Source organism: Salmo trutta, chromosome 5 (assembly GCF_901001165.1).
Source record: "Salmo trutta chromosome 5, fSalTru1.1, whole genome shotgun sequence".
In the NCBI taxonomy this organism is placed as follows: Eukaryota; Metazoa; Chordata; class Actinopteri; order Salmoniformes; family Salmonidae; genus Salmo; species Salmo trutta.
In genome coordinates this window covers 55096444-55104288 of record NC_042961.1, presented here as the reverse complement: position 1 = coordinate 55104288, position 7845 = coordinate 55096444, and the positions used below count along the sequence as shown (strand labels likewise).

At 43.5% G+C, this 7845-nt stretch overlaps 1 long non-coding RNA gene across 2 annotated transcripts; it reads right to left on the bottom strand.

Moving 5' to 3' along the window:
- LOC115194568 (uncharacterized) lies at positions 1-2548 on the bottom strand. 2 transcript variants are annotated; one of them, XR_003878396.1, is made up of 3 exons: positions 2467-2548; positions 994-1111; positions 1-710 (listed from the first exon to the last, which is right to left on the bottom strand). It is a non-coding gene; the product is annotated as an uncharacterized LOC115194568 (long non-coding RNA). The 2 variants fall into 2 exon arrangements; XR_003878397.1 differs by lacking the exon at positions 2467-2548 and adding an exon at positions 1250-1412.
- Positions 2549-7845: the final 5297 nt, after the last annotated feature.

The following is a 7845-nucleotide window of genomic DNA, read 5'->3' as shown; positions in this document are numbered from 1 at the left end:
TTGGGACCTTCAGACGAGTCTTGTGAGGCTTGTGCGCGTCCTAGAGCAAACACAATGGTCTCAGCTTTCCACAGAGGGGTCATATTAGAGTGTGGCCCAAACCGTTAGTATGCTACGGATGTTTCGTGAGATGCGGAAGGGCGATATTGGCGGATATGGTGGATTGAGACGTAGGCCAGGCAAAAAAAACATATCTCTGATTTTGATGGGGATTTTTTTATTATGTTAACTACATTTCTGCAGAGCAACTTTGACTGTGCATTTTGGTCAATTATAACGATTTCCGTGGGTCTGTACTCCCAAAATTGTTGACTGGTTTTGTGCTTGCCAGTTAGCTAGCAGTTCTCAGCTGTTAGCAGCCAATGGCTAGTAGTGTCTTACTGATGATAAAAATGTATGAATTCCATTACTGAATTATTTAATGCAACAAATCAAACATTAAACCTTATAAACAATTCATGGTAATTCATGGTATCCCCGTAATCAATTTTAGACCCTGTGTTTATTTGAAACAGGTGTTTATTTGCTGAAATGTGTGCTGTTGCTGGGCTATTTAAAATGACAGGTGGATATTTGAGATTTTTAATTGAAGTTAATTTCTTTGAAGTTTTACAGTAGATAGATTATGTCATCAATACAGTCCAATCTTAAAACTATTTTGGCTCCTTGGAGTCTCTCACCAGGTTAGCCCCCTTCAGGTCTGCAGACACCTGGAAGAGAAATGACATACAACAACTCTTTCATGTACTAATTTAGTTATCACTCACTAACACGTTCTCTTCTTACAATAACAACTTGGAAATAAGATAATAAGACCCAGAGTTAGGGTTTCAATTATGTCTTTCATAATTGAAACACATTGAGGAATATTGGAATAAGAATTTCTGTTTATTTCTTGAAACGGAATAGACGCCAACTCTGATGAAAGCACAATGTCTTCAATGCCTGTCTGTTGCAATAAGGAAAACAGTCTAATACGTTCCTTGTTGTTACCTTCCTGTGTGGGTCCATCCTCCTCCTCTTCCTCACGGAGGAAAATCTGTCCATCTGGTTGAGGCCTCCAGCGTAGTTGAACCTTTGACAGACCCTGCTTCAGAAACTCTACACGCAGCTAGATGAAAGCACAAGCAGTTAGATTTTATTTTCTCCCTCTCTCTTTCGCACAAATGTTCATAAACAAAGACATTCTATTTCTCTCTTTCTCTTTCTCTCTCTCTCCCTCCCCCCTTTCCCTCTCCCTCTCTCTCACCTGCTGTAGGAGCTGGTCACCGACCGCCTAGTCCGTCAGATCAGCGTCTGATTGGATCTTCATCCTCACCACCATTCTCTTTGACTTGGAGGCTGCAAATACCCTCAAAAATAATTAGGACTTGACAGTATGTGTCACGATGTCACGCCATGACCTGAGAGAGACGTTTTTCTCTGGTTAGTTAGGTCAGGATGTGATATGGGGTGGGCATTCTATGTATTTTATTTCTATGTTTTGGCCGGGTATGGTTTCCAATCAGCGGCAGCTGTCTATCGTTGTCTCTGATTGGGAGCCATACTTAGGCAGCCTTTTCCCACCTGGTTTTTTGTGGGTAGTTATTTTCTGTTTTGTTATTCTGTGACCTGACGGAACTGTTTGGCTGTTTTCGGTTTGTTTCTTTGTTATAGTGTTTTCATTGTCTAAATAAATATAATGAACACTCACCACACTGCGCTTTGGTCCCCTCCTTTCGACAGCTGTAACACACGACCTCTCCTTGTTCAGGCGGCATTCGGCGGTCGACGTCACCGGATTTCTTGCCATCGCCGCTTCATTTTTCATTGATCCATTTGTTTTGTCTTGTTCCCTGCACACCTGGTTTTCATTCCCCAATCACACTACATGTACTTATTCCTCTGTTCCCCCTCATGTCTTTGTGTGGAATTGTTTGTGTTACGTGTTAATTGTTGACGCGCCAGACTGGTTTGCTTATACCATGTTGTTCACGAAGATGTTTATTGTTAAACATAAATTATTGTGACTGTTTAGCACGTTTTGCACTTTTGCCTATGGGCTGGAGGTTTTGATGCAGTTGCGTCCGTCTGTTGGTTTCTCCTGCCTCAATAAAGTGTGCGCCTGTTCACAACTCTCTGCTCTCCTGCACCTGACTTCGCTACCAGTACGCACACACCTGACAGTATGCTTTAATCTGACATATTTCTTTAACATTGCTCTGTACAAAACAGTGATTGTTTTACTAGAGTTTAGTAAGCTGAGCAATGCATAAATAGTTGTTTTTTATAACGCACATTGTTGAAGAAGAAAAATGTCTTATTAAATCAAACTGACAGATTATAATGAGTATTACGGTATTTTTTACACAGATTTGTAGTAGTTTGCATTGTGAAAATGTCCGACAGGATAAAAATTATGGTCATTAAAGTTATTTTTTGGCATACCTTCACTGACAATAAATAAATGTATCGGGAAAGAAGTACCTTCTGTCAAAAGCTCTGGGATGACCACAACAACATAGCAACCCTCCATCTCATTACACTGGAAGATGTAGGTCTCTCCTGCTGGGATGTGGGTGATGACAGGCCGGGGTGAGAGAAAACAGGGGATGGGATCAGAGAGAGGGAGAGAGAGGGGGGGGGGTTGGGGGGAGAGCGAAAGGGGGGTGGAGAGAAAGGGGTTGGGGGATAGAGAGTGAGGGAGTGGGGGAGAGAGAGAGGGAGAGTGGGGGGACAGAATGAGTTTGTGTGGGGTGAGAGAGAGGGTGGTGGGGGGACAGAGAGAGAGGTGGGTGGGGGAGAGATTGAGGGGGGATGGGTAGGGGATAGAGAGAAAAGTGGGGGGAGAGAGAGAGAAGGGTGGGGAGAGATAGAAGGGGAGGGGGTAGAGGGAGAGGGGGTGGGGTGTAAAAGAGAGCGAAAGGGGGGTGGGAGAGAGGGGGGGAGAGAGAGATAGAATGGGATGGGGGAGAGAGCGAAGGACATGATTATTGTACAGAGAGAGAGGTGCGGTGGGGGGACAGAGAGAGAGGGGTAGGGAGGGAGAGGGGGTGGGGGACTCAGAGAAGGGGAGTGGGGGGACAGAGAGAAGGCTGTGAGAGATATCATTGTAAATACAACCCATATTTATGTTTACATATCCTCCCTTTTTTACTTTAACTATGTGCACATCGTTACAACACTGCGTAAAGACATAATATGACATTTTAAATGTCTATTCTTTTGAATCTTTTGTAAGTGTAATGTTTTCTCTTAATTTTTTTTTGTCTATTTCACTTGCTTTGTCAATGTAAACATATGTTTCCCATGCCAATAAAGCCCTTAAATTGAAATTCAATTGAATTGAGAGAGCGCGCGCGAGAGAGGGAATGAGAACGCTCTACAATGTACCATAGAGAATACAGTCATTGTGTTAAATATATAACCACTGAATGGCTACAGAAGCATGGATGAAGACCAATTTATCCAAACTCCTCCAAGACAGGACATAAAAATGTACTGATGTCTATTTCTCCCCTGGAGTTGTTGATGCCGTTGTTCTCCAGTAAGTTACCGATGCGGATCTCAGCACCATAAGGACAGCATTGTCCTCTGTTGGTGATGGTGACAGCTGTCACTCTGTACACATCCAGCAGGTCCACTCTCCACCAGGGGTTGGTGTTAAACTCAGTGCTGCTGCAGGATCCACCACTGTTAAAGTTAGAGTTGCGGTTTCCATCGATGACTTTGCTTGGACTACACCATAAATCCCAAAGGGAAGACTGGGAGGCCACTCCTCTCAACGCCACGTTGTCTGTTTGAATGACAGATAAAGATATAATAGACAGGTTTATTCATTAGTGCACACCGTAGTAATATGTTTTGCAACTGAAACCGTTTGGCAGGTTAGTTTAGGTTAGTCACTCCCCATTTCGGCCATTTTGTTCCTTTTGATTTCTTAGTGAATACACCTCAGATATACACATCCCCATCAAAGTTCCATCTAAACTGCGCCTGTACACTTCACTCAACTTTCTAGAGCAGTAGTCACCTACCGGATGATCGCGACCGACTGGTCGATCTCCAAGGCATTACTTGTCGATCACTAAACATTTATGTAAAAACCCAACGATAAAGCCTTGTGCTCCTATTTTGATTTATTCGTCATGTGCTGTTGGAGGCAGGTGCACCCGATTCAGCTGCCCTACGCACTGGGTAGGCTAACTGTTGCTATTTTCAACCATTGCATGTGCCTGAAGGTACTAACTCTGCTTTCCCAGCGGGCCCAGAGAGCAAATCAAGTGCACTATAAGGTCAACTGCTGGTCAATCCGATGGCTCAGATCTTGTCTGCAGTAACATAGCAGGCATAAAATAAATCTACAGCAAAGTTGATACTGTGAGATTTCAATACATTTAAAACCACGACTTGAGAGAAACTGTCAATGAATACAGCAAAGAGATGCTGTGTTTGACTGAGTTCATGTTTAAGTTCTTACTCAGCACTGTTAACACTTTGTATTCAACACTTTTATAAGCCATAAAATAAGCGTTCTTCCTATTTCCACTCAGCGCTCCAACAAGCACTGCATCAGTAATGAATGAGTTGGAAAGTGTATCTATAGGCTTGCATTGTTATTATTAGCGGCTTGGGTCTTTTTTAATATCGAGGAATATTTCACTTTCTCTGTTCATAGGAGTAACAACATGAATTTGTGCATGAGGCAGAAATAACACAGTACGACTCGAGTTTCGCCATCAGCTGCAAGATGGTGTTCCTTTTTGCTCAGTGTCAGCGGAGGAAAGGGAGATGGGTCTTCACATTCCATCACAGCCATGTGCCTTCACCATCCATCATAGTCATGCGTCTTCACCATCCATCACAGCCATGGGTCTTCACCATGCATCACAGCCATGGGACTTCACCATCCATCACAGCCATGGGTCTTCACCATGCGTCACAGCCATAGGTGTTCACCATCCATCACAGCCATGGGTCTGTGTTTTGGCAATCTTCACCGCTGAATCAGCTTTGCAATTGCTTTGGCTGTGATACAGTGATGACGTCACTTGTTTAAAGTCCCACTCATCAGAACATTTTTGAAAGTCCATTCCGGAGAAGAGGGGGGCACTATCAGAAACAACAGTGTGGGCAACGCCATGTCTGCTGAACTGCTTTTTGCAGCATTCAATGATGTGTTGTCAGTCAGCTTGTCGAGCTCTCAGTAGTCCGAGTAATAATCAAGTAATAATTGACTCCATTGTCTTAGGTGAGATGTTGACATCACTGGTGTGATCCACCTGTTCCAGGTCAGTTGTGGCTAGACTCAGAGAGTAGACCGTGGCTGGTGTTTGCATTTGTCTGTGCTCTGTGGTTGATTGAGCTGTTCTGGACAGAAAGTCAACTACATGTAGTTATTTGCCTTGTTTGTATTGCACGCAGAGTTGTTATCTTTGTAGCCTTAGCAACATTCTCTGCAGTTGCTTGGGTGCTGTGAGTAGGGATTTCTTGAAGATCGTCTCAAGCGGTTCTTTTTCGCTGTGTATTGTGATGAACTCTCTGCCAGATACTGATCAAACTTGTCACATGCAAAAACAATGGAGATACATTCTTTCTCAATCTGTGCATATCTTTGTTCTGTCTGAGTCAATGTTTTGGAGGCAAATGCAAATGTTGTCCTTTCTGTAGAAGGGCTGTGCCCAAACCTGTCTCACTGGCAACACACTGCCGTGTGACTTCCTCATTCAGTTTGTAGTATTTGAGCACTGGGTGTTGTGTGACTAACTGTTTGATCGTCCCAACTGCTGCATCATGCTGTGGTAGCCATGTCCATTCAATGTCCTTGTCAGTCAGTCTTCTGAGCAGCTCACACCCATCAGATAGGTGGAGCATGAATTTTGCAACACAGTTCACAAACCCCAACATCTGCTGTATTGACTTGACGTCGGTCGGTGTACCCGTGTTCTGAATGGCTGATATTTTTGCTGGTTCAGGACGAAGGCCCTCTGTGGTGAGAATATGACCCATGTATGTCACACTAGGTAGCTTTAACCAGAGTTTATTTTTGTTCAGCTTCAGGTTGACATCTCTTGCTCTCTGCAAGAGAACTGTAAGGTATGTGTCATGATCTGCCATCGCCTCTTCGTGTGTGTCACCACATCCATAAAGTAGAATGTCATCTGCGATCACACACACTCCTTTTAGTCCCTGTAGGGCTTGTCTGCGCTGGTATTCTTCAGCTGCTGGCTTGATTCCAAATGGCATTCTCAGCCATCTACAGTTGAAGTCGGAAGTTTACATACACTTAGGTTGGAGTCATTAAAACTCATTATTCAACAAACTCCACACATTTCTTGTTAACAAACTATAGTTTTGGCAAGTCGGTTAGGACATCTACTTTGTGCATGACAAGTAATTTTTCCAACAATTGTTATCAGACAGATTATTTCACTTATAATTCACTGTATCACAATTCCAGTGGGTCAGAAGTTTACACACATTAAGCTCACTGTGTCTTTAAACAGCTAGGAAAATTATAGAAACTGATGTCATGGCTTTAGAAACGTCTGACAGGCTAATTGACAACATTTGAGTCAATTGGAGGTGTACATGTCAATGTATTTCAAGGCCTACCTTCAAACTCAGTGCCTCTTTGCTTGACATCATGGGAAAATCTAAAGAAATCAGCCAAGACCTCAGAAAAAAAATTGTAGACCTCCACAAATCTGGTTCATCCTTGGGAGCAATTTCCAAATGCCTGAAGGTAACACGTGCATCTGTACAAACAATAGTACGCAAGTATAAATACCATGGGACCAAGCAGCCGTCATACTGCTCAGGAAGGAGACGTGTTCTGTCTCTTAGAGATGAAAGTAATTTGGTGCGAAAAGTGCAAATCAATCCCAGAACAACAGCAAAGGACCTTGTGAAGATGCTGGAGGAAACAGGATACAAAAGTATCTATATTCACAGTAAAACGAGTCCTATATGGACATGACCTGATAGGCCACTCAGCAAGGATGAAGCCACTGCTCCAAAACCGCCATAAAAAAGCCAGACTATGGTTTGCAACTGCACGTGGGGACAAATATCGTACATTTTGGAGAAATGTCCTCTGGTCTGATGAAACAAAAATAGAACTGTTTGGCCATAATGACCATCGTTACGTTTGGAGGAAAAAGGGGGAGGCTTGTAAGCCGAAGAACACCCTCCCAATCGTGAAGCACGGGAGTGGCAGCATCATGTTGTGGTAGTGCTTCGCTGCAGGAGGGACTGGTGCACTTCACAAAATAGATGGCTTCATGAGGAAGGAAAATTATGTGGATATATTGAAGCAATCTCAAGACATCAGTCAGGAAGTTAAAGCTTGGTCGCAAATGGGTCTTCCAAATGGGACAATGACCCCAAGCATACTTCCAAAGTTGTGGCAAAATGGCTTAAGGACAACAAAGTCAAGGTATTGGAATAGCCATCACAAAGCCCTGACCTCAATCCTATAGAAAATAAAGATTAAGATGGGAAAAAGAACACAGACACTGGACAGAGGAAGTCTGCCTAGAAGGCCAGCATCCCGGAGTTGCCTCTTCACTGTTGACATTGAGACTGGTGTTTTGCGGGTACTATTTAATGAAGCTCCCAGTAGAGGACTTGTGAGGCGTCTGTTTCTCATACTAAACACTGTAATGTACTTGTCCTCTTGCTCAGTTGTGCACTGGGGCCTCCCACTCCTCTTTCTATTCTGGTTAGAGCCAGTTTGCCCTGTCCTGTGAAGGGAGTAGTACACAGCGTTGTAGCAGATCTTCAGTTTCTTGGCAATTTCTCGCATGGAATGGCCTTCATTTCACAGAACAAGACTAGACTGACGAGTTTCAGAAGAAAGTCCTT